This window comes from Zonotrichia albicollis, chromosome 6, assembly GCF_047830755.1.
Source record: "Zonotrichia albicollis isolate bZonAlb1 chromosome 6, bZonAlb1.hap1, whole genome shotgun sequence".
In the NCBI taxonomy this organism is placed as follows: Eukaryota; Metazoa; Chordata; class Aves; order Passeriformes; family Passerellidae; genus Zonotrichia; species Zonotrichia albicollis.
Window position 1 is genome coordinate 35,221,226 of NC_133824.1, and position 17,310 is coordinate 35,238,535.

A 17,310-nucleotide genomic window follows, 5' to 3' on the forward strand; every position below is an offset into this window, starting at 1 on the left:
TTTTTTGTATAGGATTCAGTGTTTCGATTTCTATTTTTATATTTCAAAAATATGAAAAAGAATGTATTTTTAACATCTATGTACAAATATAAATTCTTTCTGATGATAAGAAACTACTAGACCCCTCCAGTTACATTCCAAATGATGATTTTGCTTTTCTAGGTACCAAAACTAATCTATCTTATATACATAGAAAGCAGTCAGCAGAGACAATTTACAGTTAATTAATAAACCCGCTTGATCACAATAAGCTAATAAAGGCAAGTGATAATGTGTCTTTGGGATAGAAAAATTACTCTTAGGAGAAAACAAGATAGAAATGTTCGAAACATTTATTTTAAATCCATACTGCATATGAACTAGATACATCCATTTTAGTAATTCAGAAGTATTATCCATGTAGCATATATGGTATATAGGAGAAACTGCAAATATTACAATATCTAAAGGAATGTTACTGTGTTTTTGTCTCTGAGTTTTCCCTCACACATTGCCTCTGAACACAGAAGAAATGAGCCTTCTGGTATTCAAGTGATTTCATATTTTCTGTGGAAGTATTTGATGTTTGTCATGAACTTGTGAAATATGATCTGTTAATTAATTAGAGACCACTCTGTTTACTATCAGATGTTTTTTGCTTAAAACGAGAAATTACATTTCCAGGTATTTGAATAGCTACCCTGTGCAAAATTAACATGATACACACCTGCCTTAGAATTTTGTTTTCCTTGTTAGAGTAAGTGCTACTATAAAGTAGTAGTTCCTATAACTATTATAAAGTAGCTCCAGATTAAAAAAATATCTAAGTAACCAGTAATGACTGTCACACATTTATAAAATTGCAGTGGAATGGGTATGATGAAAAGCTTGTCCTAGGGGTTAAAAAGAAAAATACTGTTCAGATCTGCTGCTTGTAGGGAAGATTTATGTGTGTCATGGTGATGATACCCGACATTTAATTCCTGTCAGGAGGTAGCGCTACTGTCAGAGAGAATTTGTGCACAAAGAATTTCCAAGTTCCCAGGTGCTCCCTAGCATTGTATATTTGGCCTTGAATGTAGAGCTCCTGCCAAGTGCTATAAAATGCTGTACACATTGGAAAACCCAACCCACAATAAAATCTAGCAGTATCTCAATGTATGCAGCTCAGAAAAGGATAATGATTTTTCTTTGTCTTTGAGTTCTGGTGTGAATTGGAAAATATTTTTCTGGTAAATGGGATAATGCCTGTTGCATAGTCTACCCACTTTGTGGTGTCTCAAGAACAGGTTCCATATTATTATTAAAATTATTGTTGATTAAGAGAAGCAGAACAGAATATAACTCCAAGTCAAAATCAGATGAATTCTCTTTAATTTTCTTTGTTTATAGATTGCATGTTTAAGGTGGTCTGCCTAAAAAATTTCAACTGTTTGCACTTTATAGATGTTTTTATTTCATAATTATTAACAAGATTTCTATGTTCATTCTAAAGCAAGTGATAATCTCATGCTCTGTCAGTATGGGGCACACCGCAACATGAACTTCTTTTTTTTCCCCCTCAACATACACAGGTTGCCAGAAAAAAAAGGAATGTGCAATGGAGATGGTTAATATGATCATATCCTAAGACAACTGTTGGGAAAATAAATACACATCACTTTGACATGAAGGACAATTAACAGTGCCATGTATTACTGAGGACAGGTAAACTGAAAATTACTTTTCTTCCATTCTTTATTCATTAATACTGTGTGTCTTTTTAGGCCTTCTATTACTTTCTTCCCAAACTTTGTTCTTGCCTGTTCATTTATAACTTTTCATATATTCACAAAAGGTTTTATAAGAAAAAAAAGTGTTTAAATGGCTGATTGGTTATCAGTGTTTACGATAGATCTCAAAACGACTTCTAAGTTTGAAACTGTAGGTTCTCCACTGATAGCAGATGCAAATTATAGGGAATGAATTTATTGTGACTCATCTGTGTCAGTCTTGTAGTCGTTTGTTTGTGCTTAATGTATAAAGTAGAGTTAAGCATTAATCATTAACAGTCAGAGAAGTCTGAGTGCATTCCAAGGGATTTGGGGTGCAATAAGCATGGAACTTTTTATTAGAACATTAGTGTGTCCTGACGGGAGCACAGTACTGTGTTTTGTATTTTTACAGAGGAATACCAAATCATGAGAGAAATTTACAGTACAGAATATTTTTCAACCTGATTTTTTTGTTTTGTTGACTTTTTTGTGCAGTCATAATTGTGAAAAGGGAATTCTGATGGCTACCAGTGCGCTGGAATGGGAATTTTACATTTTCCTTTCTCATATAGCTAAATAGATTTTGAAACCTTTTCTAGGTTAATAATCAGTTTCGATTTTTTTTTTTTCCTTGTAAAAGCATTTTTTGAGACTTTATCCTACATGCAAGTATGCTATTAAGTAAGAATTATTTTGTTTTGAGTTCCATAACCATCCAGATCTTAAAAAAAGCTTTCAAGTTAAAAAAGCCAGTCTTAAAAAATTAGAAATTATACTAAAAAATATCAGGATTTTTTTCAATTATCTTTCTTTCCCCTCATAGAAGTATAATCTTTATAAATCAAAGAAGAATATGGTTTTCTTCTAAAGAATAATTTGTTTAATTTTTAGTATTTTTGAATAGAAAATATATATGTATAGAAAACCGTTTTACTGGAGGGCAGTTTTTAATATGCCTTATGGTAGAATGTTACTCCTTTTTTCTAATAATGCTACTAGAAATTACTAGGCAGTGATGACTGTCATATTTTGGAGACGACTGAGAGGTGTTTTAAGAAAGTTTTTGGTGTGTTGGTGCAGTACAATTGGAGAACTTGTAATGAGGGTGATGAGCTAAATTAGAATTAATTTTCATTGGTTGGTATTTATTTAAAGGCAAGAAAAAAAAGATAGAAGCTAAATTTTCAAAATAAATGTGAAAGTATCATGGAAGTAGACTTGTCTGAATTGATATTTAGTCCTTTGTTCTCTTCCTTGTAGGAAAAAAAGAGTTAAAACTAATGTGTTGCTGTAGATATTTGTTCTGTTATGGCCACTCGTCTGTGAGAATTCCTATCTCAAATCTGTACACCACCTGCAGGGTGGAATTTTGCTCATTTATTTTTGTATGTCTTGGAGCTTCAGATTTTTGTTGTTTGGTGGGTATTGTTGGTTGGTTTGGTTTTCCTGTTTTGGTGTTTTGGTTTTTGGTCACTAAATTACTCAAATCACGTGTTTGGTTTGATAGTATCATTTTCACACTTATATTTACAGAAATATTTTTTAAAATATATTCTGGGATTGCTTTTTTGCACTTCAGAAGACAGCTGTTGTCAGTGGATTAAAATTAACATTCTACAAATCTCTGCTTGAAATGTATAGGTTTTTATAATGGTGAGGAAGCACAAATGGCATATATGGTGTTCATATTATCTAATTACCCATACTGTTTATCTTCTGAGTAAAATTAGCACTTGTATTGGGGTTGCACTGCGAGGTTTTGGTAGCTGGAGGGTTACAGGGGTGGTTTCTGTGGACAGCTGCCAGAGCCTCCCACTGTGTCTGATGGAGCTGATGCCATTGGGCTCCAGGATGGACCCACCACTGAGCCCTCAGCCATGGTGGTAACGCCTCTGAGATAAGTTTTAAAAAAGGGATTAAAAAATCCACAACAGGCAGCAACAGTGACAAGAGAGAATATATAAAAGAAAGAGCTCATCAGACCCTGAGGTCAGTGAAGAATGAGAAGGAGGAGGTGCTCCAGGGACCAGAGCAGAGATTTCCCTGCAGCCTGCAGTGGAGCAGACCCACCTGTCCAGCTGAGGAGGAGAGTCCCTCCTGTCCCTTCAGGGACAGCTGGATCCAGCCAGGGGCAACCCACTGCAGCTTGCCATGATAATGCAGGGATTTATTACAGCAGTAATCTATTTATTTTCTCTTTCCATCTCATATGGTAGGTGTGCAGGTGCTCCAGGATCAGCAAAACTTGCTTTCTGATTGAACATAAATTGTACAAGCCTATAGCATTTAAAATACAGTGCACTAACTACACTTGTTATGATACAGCAATTTTTTGATGGGTGGCTTGGCTTTAAATACTGTCTGTGTTTAAACATATTTTATTGTGATGAAAGCAGAAATTTGAATTTATGATAGATTTTAATGCAAAAAAAAAGCAGGTAGATTATATGTACTTTAGCAACAATTCCTTTATAAAAGTCTTAGCAGAAAGCAACTTTATCTTCTTCAGCTGGTGTAACTTGAGAAATTGCAAGGTGATAAACTTGAAAATTTTCCTATCTTTTGAACAGCAGTGAACTTCTGTAAAGCTAATCTGCTTTCTGAATAATTTGGCCCATCTGCAATTTATTTACAACAGAAAAAATCTTTTAAAATACGTCTCAGAAAGCCCTTAGGTTGAGCTATACCTTCTATCACTTAGGAGATAAATAGAAGTGCCTTAGTAATTGTGTTATTATGGGTCAAATTCCAGAATTAATCTCAAAGTCTTAGACAACTAACCTTTTTTGAGGGAAGATAAAGCAAACATTCCAAATAATGGCCATTATAAACCATCAAAGGATGACATATAAATAGCATTTATTTTCAAAATTTGATACTCATGTTGGATAATGAATTGGATATGCTGAATCTTTGTCCTCTCACAGTTTGTCATCTGCATCTGCAAAATTTCCTTGGAGCTTTGCCCCAGGAAAAGGATGAGAACCAATGCACTGTCAGAAAGGCAGACACAAAGGTTGAAGGTTCTGCAGGCTTCATGTACAAAACAGCAATTGAAAATAATCGGTCAGTAATTTGCAGTTTTGTGACTTTGTGATCCAGATCGTACAGTCCTCAAAATCCTCTCATATGAAGTATGAAAAATGTTGTCAATATTTAGGCTTTAACGTGCTCCAAAGGATCAGCTTGACCATGCATGTACTATGCTTAAAGACTGATGCTTGAAAAATCTGAAACTGTAGCCTTGCAATCACAAATTCATATATCCTTAACTTCTTGGAAAATAGTCCTTCCTGCATAAGATTTTCTAATTGACTAAATTTCAAAGCAACAGCTATTTTAGTAACAGCTTCTATTCTTAGGTGAGAAATTTTAAAAACTTCAGTATTAGTGGTTACTGCTACTCTTGAGCTTCTCATACTTAGAAGCAGGAAGAAACTAATTACTGTGCAACCAAAGGGGGAAGGCAAAAATAGCAAAAGTACAGAAGTCCAAATGTCAAACACAAAAAGCTAAAGCAAATATATTTTAAAATATTTGAAACACTTTTGTGTCACCTTATGTGACATTCAAGAGGAGTGTTATTCCAGTTGTTATTCCAGAATGTGAAGAACTGGCTGAAAGTGCTCATTTAGTCCTCAAGGCACTGACCTGCCATAGCAGGTGAAGGTATTTTGGAAGATAGTACAAATTCTTGCAGCCGCTATATGATGATGCCCTCTTCTTACTGTTCATCTGCAGAAAGGTGAATCTGCTTTCTACTCAGGGGCTGGCTCACTGCTTCTGCTGGCACATTTCACTGATATGATTGTGGGATTATGTTCTCTTGAACTTTCACTTAATAACATTCGAGAGCAGTAAAGCTTTATCCTGGTCCTCAAAACATCCTATATTTGTGGTTAAAACTTTTCCCATGGGTTTTCTTCCTTTTCAGAGACATCATTTGCCACTGAATCCATGTCCCTCAATATGGTTTAAAAATCTCTAGAAAACTTGGACTGTATTTGAATTATAATGAAATGTGAAAGCAGGGAATTCTGAAATGTTCCAGGGCATTTGAATTTTTAACTTCATATCATTTTAATTTAAAAATTGATCCATAATAGTTGTATTTAAAAGACAACAGAAATGCCTCTCAATTTGTAAGTGTATGTTGGATTATAGGATGTCCTGTAAATACTAAAATTAATTATTTGGGGAGAAAATAATTAGAGCAATGTAAATATTATAAGCATTAGTATTTTACATCCATCTTATTTTCTTTATATTTCATTTTTAATGTAGTCCAAGAGGACATTTTCACAAGTGAAAATTGGAGCAGAATTCCACTTGAAATTCACGAGATTCATGTTTTGCATTTCCCACAGTGTCTAAAATACTCAGGGTAAATCTGTAGGTATTGTGTGTTCCCTAAGGCATATGAGGTTTGCGGCCAGCTCTACTTCTGGTTGAAGGTGTGGACTGCATTGCCTGGACTATACTGGGCACTACACTGCCCACATTGTGACAATAACTTTGGGACTCAAATGACCATTCCTCTTCACTCTTCCTGTTGCCATCCCAGGTAGTTTTCACGTGAAGCTACGTCATTATGTTGCTGGTCAAACATTGTACTTAGAATCTCCTACAGTCTAAATTCCCTGTGGAAGGACATGATGCTGTTACTGTGGAAGCCTTCTCTCAGGTTTGCATTTGCCAGGAAATAAGTAGCACTGTTTAGGAAAATGATCAGTACTGCTAAAGCTGCTGAATGTACTAGGTTTAGAACTTTGACAGTTCTTAATAATACCTAATTTCTTTAATTCACAACTCCCTCACCACAATTCAAGAAAAACAGACCAAACCAGTGAAAATATAGCCATGCGTTTCAACCTAGATATGATAACAGGCACCATCTTGGAATGTAGTAAAATTGATTACTAATATTCACTATTAGTAATAGTATTTACCATTGGTAAATTACCATTGGTAATAGTATTTACCATTACTACAAAATAATGGTTTGACTTGTGTTTCTCTTACTGGCCTGCACATAGATGTCTTACAATTTGAGATCCAAACCACTTGAATGCGTAACTTCTTTCTCTTTCATGGACACATCTCTTTTATTTCTTCTTTCTATTTTTTTTTTTACATACAACACTTCATATTTCCAGTGTTGCAAAATCATGGGATACCAAAACTTAGAGATTCAGGAGTGAAAATTTCCCACATCATGGGAGTCAAGATTACTGAAATAAGTATAAAGAATATGAGTCTCTGTCATGGCTTATGAAGACAGTATTATAGACTGAGAAGGTGAATTAATGAGCGAAGTGGAGGGTTTAAGCAAAGATCAAAGCTTAATGGTTAAGTGTGTTATCATGTGAGCATCACACAAAATGGTATATGATCAAATAATTAGTTGCAAGACTAGAAAGGTCTTTAAAAATATTATCTTCTACTGTCTTGATTCACAAATCTGGCTTCATGTGTGCGATTTAATGAAAATAAAGGGCTCTCAAAATACTGATAGCAGCAGGTCTCTGTATATTATATAAGTTATTGTGTCTTTAACTGCATGTTAGTAGTCCACATTCAATTGAAACTGAAGGAATTAATACAGAAAGAAACGGGTATAATTTTCAGTGAACACTAGAAATAGGTGTAAAATTGTTTGAGTTGTGTATGAGAACCCCCTGAGCAAGGCTGACATATGGCTGGTGATATCCTGTAGGGAACTGTAGAATGCAAGGCGGTAATGATAATCCTTCTTAGAAAATAAAGGTCACAAGTGATAGCAAGTGCCAAGAAAGCATCAGGGATTTTTTTAGAGCCTACTGGGTCAATAAAACCTCAGTAGGGTCATGTATTTTTTAACTGTAAAAAGAACCTATTCAGTTTGGATTTGGGAGCATAAGGACTTGTGAGAGAAGTAGAGAAAACACTTCATCCTACCCTGAGCCAATGCCTGTTTCTTCTAGGGGGATGTATTAGTTTTAGGAGGTTATGCATTGGAGCCATTGACCTGATTTCCAGCTGTGTTGATTTCCCAAAAATCCAAAGTCAGTATAAGCTAAGGCAGGAAACATTTTGGGGAATCAGTTCCTATATTTTTATATATGGATACTGTTATGGATAAAAAAATAAATTCCTGAATATTTCATATACTATATAAAAGTAGATTTCAAATCAATATATATTTAAGGAAGTTTTGTATCAATAGATGATTGAATGAAGTAACTGGAAGCTCACTTTTTTCCTTCTAGATTATTCATGTTATATAGAGAATTATGAAAAATAATTATCTTTTTGCATTTTTTAATGGTAGTGGTGATCATTCCAGCTTCTGAATGATGCATAATCGTATGGCAAAAGTTATTTTTGTCAGCAAGTTAGCTCCAAGTGCAACTGGCATGTACTTGACTTTTAGGGGATAGAAATTAATTTATGTTATTGATGCAACTGGTAAGTGTTAAGGTATGTAAACAGCAGAAACTAAAGCAAAAGGCAGTACAATAGGATGACTATTAACAATTTTGCACATGGAGGATTTCAGGTTTTCAATTATGTCTTTGCAATCTAACACTTCCTGATCCCTTTATTTCTTTGTCATAATTGACTTCAGAAATATATATTGATTTATGTGTAACCCATGCAAATACATATAGAAATATGAAAATGTTTGTGATATACTGAGATTTATGGAAAAAAAAATTGAAGACTGCATTTAATAATAATGCTGGAAAATTATTTAATTAGCTATAATAACTTTTAGCTATACTAACCTTTATTTGGAATTCAGTTACTTTATTGTGTCTCTCTATTAAACATCTGCTTGTTTGTGCTTGGAAAAAATTTGCCCGGACCTTACCAAATATAATAGACTGAATTTGAAAATACAGGGGTTTTTTTGTTAAGGGGAAGTTGCCTCCTGGGTTTTTTTGTTTTGTCCCATACAGGTTTTCCTTCCAGACCAACCTTTATGTTTTCAAGAAATTTGTCACAAATGTCTTTATAGCTGACTTGTTCACAAGGTCGCTTTACAGCTTTTCTTTTCATGGTACATGGAATCGTTTTCCTTGATGTGAAAACTGCTGGTGTACATTGTTCTCTAGATTGGTAGCTTCCTGTCTGCTGTGCTGTTGTGTTCTTGTTGCTCAGCATTTACTGTCCAGTTCATCTGTGTTTATAAAAAGTCAGCATGATGCAGCTTGTGTCTCCACCTGCACTACAGGAACAACTTCTTACCATGGCTGCCACCAGAATTAGTATCATTGCTCATAATTCACTGCTGATAGAGATTTTTGAGTTTCTAATTTTTATATAAACTGCATTGATTTGGGAAATTTCATGACTTATGATAGATAAGCTTGTGAGTACCTTCATTTAAAGACTCAGTCTGTCTATATGATTTAACTTTAACTAACTTGAATTCACCAAACTACAATTTAACTATCCACCTATCCATCAGGCTTTATGATGAATTTTTGCACTATGGGACTCATGTATGAAAGTTACAGGGTTGGGGGTTCTTTTAGACATATGGATAACAGCAACAAATTTAATTGAAAAATAGCAAATTACTGATTTGAATTCTGAGAAATGTATATGCTTGGCAAAAACTGGACTCTAACTTTATAGAAATATTTTAGTGCCCACTAATCTATTCATCCTGTTTCCAAATGTAAGGTTTTAATCCACTAGACTTCTTATGTCTAAATAATCTGTACCAGATTACTTGAGAAATCCTCAGAATATAGTCTTGCATTTCATGTTAACATCAAAATACAGTGTTCTGTTATAATTTAGTATTATTGTTAATCTGATTCCTCTTATTTCTTGACAAATGAGAGCTTGCTCAGTACAGTTAGGATTCCTTGTTAACAATAGTTGATGGCATTAGATAAATTTATGTTTCTTTAGCAATTTTATTAATAGGAAATTCTCAGATTCTTGTAGCTTTATAGATTTGGCCCATAAAAACTGGTTTTGTAAAAACCTTTGTAAAAATAACTAAGGAATTTTAAACCATAATGTTTGCTGTAGTACTTTTTCTGAGTTACTGCCAGTATGACTGGGAAAATCGCTCATGAGATTATTCCTGCAATTATACAGAGCTATAGATCTAGCAAAGTGCATACCTTATATAACAAAACAAGAAAAAACTGAAATAGCAGAGTGGAGAGAAAAGTGAAGGAAAGTAATTTCACAGTAGTTTTGTGAAATGTAGCACTGTATTCACTCACATTTGATAATATGGCAGGCATACAGTTCCTCACTCTGTCATCTGTCCTTCACAACAGATGCATGAGGTGTATGTGGACAGTGTGTGGACCTAGTTCAAGCCAGAATTCTGTAATTATTATCTTTTTAATGCTCTGAGGAATTCCCCTCTCATTGGATTAGGCTACCTTCAATCCTTTAGCCTCTGGTGATACAAGAAAATAAAGACTGACTGTGAAACTGAGTCTACTGACTGGAAGACTGTGTGCAGCTTTTTAACATTAGAATTCCTTTCAGAGTAACAAGCAGGTAGGAACATGAGGAAGAAATTAGTGCTTTTGTTCAGCTTTTGCATTTGCATGCTCTTTTTTATTAGATATATAAAAATTTAATAGATGTAAATTAAGGATTGTCTTTATGGAACTTAGCTTAATAAACAACCTGTGCTTTCTAAATGATTTTAGAAAGTAAGATTTAGGTTCATTACACTTTCCTAAAACTGCAGACTTTGCCTCTTTTTTTTTTGTTCTTTTTAATTTAATTTTTAAATGCAGGTTAGGTCTCCTAACAAGGGCAAGTTTAGTCCTGTGTCACTAGATTTTTATGCAATTCACTGGCAGTTGACAGGTCCTTATATTTATAATAATAGGGAATCAGAATGTTCTGAGGAAAAGAAAATGCCTGAGAGGAAGATAACAAAACTGCAAGTTATGCCATGGTGTGGACTGTGGAAATGGCTTTTAGATGTCATGGTATCAAAGTGGATCCAAATGCGAGGAAGAGGGACATGAGGGTAGTAGCATCTTGTCTGGGACTGATCAGTGTGTCTGTTTCATTTGCCTAAGGTGTCTTCAGAACTATCCCCATTCCTGTCATTCCAGAAAGAGCTTAGAAGGTTTCTTCCTCCAAAGGAAATTTGCTTTAATACTTAATAATTTATGTAGTGTTTGCATCACTTTAAAATTTTCATGCTGTTACTGGGTTTTTTGAAGAGTGTGGAGAGTAAAACTGTAATGCTCTGTTCTAACTTTAGTCTCCTTTCCATTCAGATATGAGAAGGAGTTTTCATACAGTCACTGTGCTGCTCACTTATTTTGTGGTGGATGACAGTGGTTACATAAAAGACGGTTTTTAATTTTATTCTAAAAAAAGGGTCATAAATTTTCTGATCCTGGTATGACCAGCGCCAAAAGCTTCCTGTGTTTGAGATCTGCAAGATGTATACAGTGTACCTCAGAAAACTGGCATTAGCAGAGTAGTTCATGGGTGGAGGACCATAGCAGCTTCTTAGGGGTTTTCCTCTGAGACAAAACCACCATTAAATCAGCATAGCCATACAAGGAGAAATAAAATGTTTAGGTGGTAGGTAACTATTAGTATTTTTTGGAAACTTTCTGTAAAAGCACAGCTTTCCTAAAGTCCATAGAGCAGGGCAGATTTAGGCCATCTGAAAATTTATTACTTATATTTTAGAAATTAAAATTATTTGTCATTAAGGATGCTGACTTGACCATGGTTTCATTGTGCAGATGGGATTGACATCAAACTTCCAAAGACACTTTCCTTTCAGCAAATGCATGGCAAGTGTGTTTCGATCTTAATGTGCCCATTTAATCATTACTTTTTGCTGCTACTGCTAAGAATGGTGCCCATTTTAGTTTGACTGGTGATTTTTCTGAACATCAGTCTGCTATGCACTGTGCTGAGATCCACCAAATTTATTTCAAATTACAAGTGAGAACATCCCACCCTTTACTCCTCCACACACTGCTCTTAATATAGGGATTGTATTCACATCAAAGCTGTCAGAATGTTTCTGTGATCTCATTAGCTATACTTATTTCTACCTACAGAATATGTGAATCATCAACTGAAACAGCACTAAAGACCAACTGCTAAAACTCACATGGCTATAAGTATATTGGTGCTGAGAAGAGAAATCTTCTCAAGTCTGGAGATTCAAGTTGTTAAAATGGCTAGCTCTGCAGACCTAAAAAGGGGTTAAGTCATTTTTTGAGATGAATTTTGGCCTTAAGTCTTTAACATGGAAGTAAATTTTTTTAATCCATAGTAAGTAGTTTTATAATTTCACATAGCCTATAAGTAAAAACCCTGTCTGTTTGTATAACACTGAGGGAATTGAACCCACATTATGTTTTAATGTTTGTGGATTTTTTTTCTCTGTTTTTATTTTCATAGTTAAAATAGAGGGTTTCATTTTACAACTGTGTGAGGTAAATTAGATAGGTGGTACCAAACAGAAATTAGCTCAGTTAATTCAGCCAATTTAAATCCTTGTGTATATAAACATTCACTGTAGGGGAGTGAAATCCTTTTAAATGAGAAAATGAAGAGAAATGGGACATAGAAGCTAAGTGTTAAATAAGTGAGGTAGATACATTGGTGGTGGATGAGAGCAGGCATAAGATCTGCACAGCAAAAAATCAAAGATATTCTGATCTCCAGCTGCTGGTTATTAATACTGTTTGAAGGTCATTTTAGCACCTCAAGTGGGATGTGTGGTGACTGGAAACTAAAATCTGTAACAATCAACAGCCATTTCTAGAGGGGTTGTGCAACATGCGTGTGTCAGCAAGTTGAGGCTGGAAACTCTCTGAAAGTTGAGGATGCTCCCTCTTCATGGATGTGAGAAATAAATGCAACAGAAAGACAGAGAATTCAGACTTGGTTTGTTGGTCATTAAATTCTTCTAATTCTGTATCTTCTTTTTTTTTGTGGTTAAGGGGGAAAGAATTTATAGACTTGACAAAGTGAGACTTTTTTCTCTTTGGCAAGTAATGTAAAGTAGGGGAAAACACAAAACACTACATCTTCTCTCTCTCCTTCATTGTAACATAGATATGCAATTGAAAAGCATTCTTTTCACAGAGGAGCTCCATGCGTCACTGCCACACACAACTCCTCTGGGCCCCTGCAGAACCAATCTAGTGGAATAAGTGAATGTCTGACCAATCAAACCAAATCTCACACCAGTGCACAGGCACATTCATATTCTGAATTGCAGGAGAAGCAGCTTTTCCTGGCATAGCTTTTCAGGTGTTTGTGTCTGCATCTGTCTCACTTCAATACAATACCTTAGAACTAGGATGAAGAATTCCTACTTACACAAGAGACACTTTATCTTTCCAGAATTAAATGCCTTTTTTTTTTTTTCCTTTTTGAGTTATAAAGTGCATGCAAATAGAGAAATGAGTTTTGCAAGAGGCCATGTGTACAGCATAATTTCCCCTGTAATACTGTGGGGAATTTCCTAAACTCTGAGTCTGAGATCCAAGTATGTCACATCAAAATTGCAAGTCCTTAATATTCTCTTGTTGCAATCATGTTAGCTTAATATCAGATGCTAGGAAACATCTGGTAGATATTGAGTGGACAATCCTAACTGTTTCCACATCATGCTATATCATTCTGTGGCAAATTTTCATACGTCAAAAGGTAAAACTACTGAGTACCAATTGGGTGTGTAACTCCAAAAGGAAAATTTAGTACATATATGCAAACCATGGAAACATTCTTCTCACGTCAATTGGCTGAATATTATGAAGATTTACATGAACAGTGACCTTTGAAAATCTGGTATTTCAGTATCATGAAGTCAAGTAATAAATTTTGTGATACAGTATAGCTGATTTAGCTGATTCTCTTTACTGCCAGTCTGCATATGTGTGTCTAGATACAGGAACTGAGAATTTCAGTGCAAAGGCTTTGAATGTCCTGCAGTCAGCTTGTGTCCAGTCAGGCTGACTGCATTTGGAAACTGGGGAGTAAGAAGGAGTTGGCAGTGGAAGCTTGCCAAAGGCAAATGAAGAAGATAGCAGCATGAGCTTTGGGAGAGAATGGAGAGGAGTCTGTGGGAGGGAGCAGTCCTGTGATAGTCTAATATGTCTATTTTAATCTATTGTTTAATTTATCTCATTTATCTATCTTATCTCTGTATTTTTATTTATCTTATTTCTATTTTACTGTAAGCAGAGAGGCTTCAGTATCAAGAAAAACAGCATGAGAAACAGCCTCAGCCAATATAAATCAGTGGACTTTATTTGAAGGCAGAGAATCTGGCCATTAATATAATGTAAAGTTACTGGATTTTGATTTCTAGGAGCATTGACTGAGCACACATACCTCAGGGTAAAGTAAATGGAAGAGACAGGCTCAGTATCTCTGAAAATCAGGCCCGTGATTTCTAATAGGTCATAGGCATTTATAAAAGAAGAATTAAATTCTGCCGTATTTTAAAGCCTGTGAGCCCACCACCTTAGCCACAGTTACAGAGCTGTGTGTGTAAACAGATATAATTCAGCTTATGGAGAGCCCTGCTTTTGGTTTTTTTTTAGTTTTTTTGTAGGTTTTTTGGGGTTTTCTTTTCCTTTTTCTCATTCTAGTTTAATTATTAAAACTTGCTTTATTTCAGATATATTTTCTATGTTGTGATCAACCGTGTATAGATCCCAGTGTTTTAATTAATGCATTTCATCAAGAGATAGTGCATTAGGAGAGATGGGAGAGCTGGATAATACCTATGAAATGTTTGGGGAAACTGAGTACAAGCTTTTCTGTGGACATCTGCTGAAGCTGTAAATACAAATTCTTTTCCAGTAGGGAGTAGGCAAAGGCTAGAAAATTGCTTTGGAATTTACCCCCTTTCTAGTTCAGGCAAGGAGCATTAACAATATCAGGTTCCAACTGATTTTTGCCTGTGCTGTGATCTGTCCATCCTCGAGGCACATACTGCCCATGAACGCGAGAGAATAAGAGTTATTTTGTTCAAGAAATTTTCATACACACAGGGAGTCCTGATTATTCACTCTGCAGATAATTATTAAAACCTAAGTGCTATGCTTAACAAGATTTTGAGTTGTGTTACTGAGTATGTTTGTATGGATAGGAAAAAAGAAGCATGGGCCATAAGTCAAAAACCTGAAGTAATGTAAACTTCTGTTACACTTGACATTTGAGCTTTTCCAGTGAGCTCTTTGTGTAAAAGTCCATTCCTGGGCATTACTGTCACTTCTGCTTTCTCTATGGAACATTAACTCTGTTTTCATTGCTCACATCTAGCAATGATCAGATGAAGCGTGGCATATCCAAGCTGATAACCTATGATTTGCTTTTTTTATGTACAGACATAGACGTATATTTCAGTACTGGCTTCTTTTGTTAAAATGCTGGTTGTTCCATGCAAAAAAAAATTAAAAAAATAGAAGAAACTAACCCAAACAACAAAAATCTTTCAATCAATTTTTAATTTTTTCTTCCTTTGCTGATGAAATTTTTAAAGATGTGCTTGTGAAATGATACAACTCTCCCATCAGGCTGGATCTTAACAGGTCATAAGGCAGGCCAAGCATCATACCTTGCATCTTCTATGCAAGTTGAGTCATCTCAGGATTGATTTTTTTAGGATGAAAAGAATTACAGGAGGGATGTACCTCTGCTGTTTTGGAGAGTTGCTAGTGAAAACCTTGTCTTGGGAACTAAGACTGATAACTTATTCCTTTGACCTTCCATTTCTGGAGATATCTGACTTCAATCTGAGATAGCCACTGAGCCTCCAGCCAAGAGAGGGCTCCTAAGTGCTGCGGTCCTCTGCAAACTGTGGAGACACTGCAAAACTGTTCCTGTGGCATCTTGAGAGGAATGTGCATAACTCAGCTATTGGTGTGGGTAGAGGGGCTGTGGTGGCAGGGCAGCTGGAGACTGAAACACTGGTGAAGTTCTTGATCTGGGGTGAAGTGAAACCATTTATTTGCAGAAGACATAGTTTTATCCGGTTTTCTGTTTATTTGCTATTGCACCAAGTTACCTGTTAATAACTCTTATTAAATTTAGGATGATGTGAGCTAGGGTGCTAGGATAGAAAGTTTGAACCTCTATGCATTTTAAGTGTTATTTAAAGTATTAAATATTTTCTATTAGTAGGGCTATCATGTACCTTGTAACATAGATGATAACTATGATTATGATACACAGGAGTGAGACAGTCTAGCAGAGGATATCAGAAAGGATGTGATGGGAGCAGAGGGATAGAAAGAAAATTATGGAGATGGTAAAATGAGAGTGATTACAACCAAGTATTATCTATTACCATTTTTGAAGTGTTAATTTTTTCCTTACCCTCACAGGCTCTTCTAGTCTACATAAGAAGAGAGGGCAAGGCTGAAAGTGTGTCATACAGAGGAAAGTGAGAGTTAAGCCAATGGCCTCAAGACTTAATGTTCCATTGGTCATCTTGTAGAAAAACAATGGATTAAGTAAGGGAAAGTGGAATAATCTTGCATTTGTAGCTGTGCCATGTTTCTTCTCTTGAGCACTGGGTGTTAGGTAACTTTGAAAGGAAAAAGTGCCGGTTTGCCACAGAGTTAAGCATCTTCCATAGCGGAAATCACTAACCTGAAGTCACTAATTCACTAGGAATACCTTATGACCATATGTGACAGTCATTAATTTTCAGAATTGCTCAACTCTTCGTGCAGATCTGTGACATTTTCAGATTTAGAGTCTGCCAAGTGTGTGAACTTCACTAATTTTCACATAGTGTGTGGAAAATTATCCAGAATGTTTTACATTAAAATGCAAGGTTCGTACAGCACACCTTCCATATAGCACTGCTGCAGATTAAATTCATTTATACATTAGGAAAGGTGCCAATGCAATCATAATAGAAGGCTGAAGTGCTGAAATGATGAAGTAGTTCTTTTGCTAGCTTCCTTGGCACATGTTCAGCACCCCACTTTGATTCAAACATCATACTCTATTTGGTAAGACTCTTGAGAGTAATAATAAATTATCTATTATGAGACTGATTTCTTAGGAGAGGATGTGAAACTCACAGGAAAGCTGCTAAAAAATAACCACAGATTTTTCAGATCATTCATATAACCATTCTAGAAATTTAGTTTTCATGCCTGTGTACTTCTGAATAAAGAACTTACAGTGGCTATTCAGTAAATGTCACAGGAATATAGTCCTACTTTGGACATGTGTGACAGATAGAAAAGCAACCAGTCCCCAATCTCATCAGCTGGACTAAGCCCACTGAATGGTTTTGCTCACAAAGAGATGTCATCTGTGTCAAATTCATGTAGCATGTCATTTTTCTGTGCACTCAGACTGATTGATTAGTTCCCAGTCATTCCAAATGTATTTCTGTTAAATAGTCTGTAGAGCTGATTACTTTTGAAAGGATTTTTTTCATAGAAGAAAGGTCATTAATCCCAATAGCACTTTAGAAAAGAACTGCTGCCTTTGGCATTTTATTTTTGTTTCGGCAATTTCTGTAGATATAATGTGTGCATTAATTTCTATTGAAAATTTTATGAAAATGTTTATTGAGTGTTCTAGCTTGAGGCTG

General features: G+C 35.4%; 1 protein-coding gene across 8 annotated transcripts in view; it reads left to right on the forward strand.

Annotated features, from left to right (window-relative positions):
- Positions 1-17,310, forward strand: part of LRRC4C (leucine rich repeat containing 4C) — a 484,719-nt gene that overhangs the window by 280,523 nt on the left and 186,886 nt on the right. For 6 of the 8 annotated variants that reach the window (XM_026794930.2, XM_026794919.2, XM_074543192.1 and 3 more), the window contains exon 3: positions 1,554-1,686. The exons of the other annotated variants lie outside the window; for them this stretch is intronic. The gene's annotated coding sequence lies outside the window, so the exon portion shown is untranslated. The remainder of the gene's footprint in view (positions 1-1,553; positions 1,687-17,310) is intronic. 8 annotated transcript variants of the gene reach the window in all.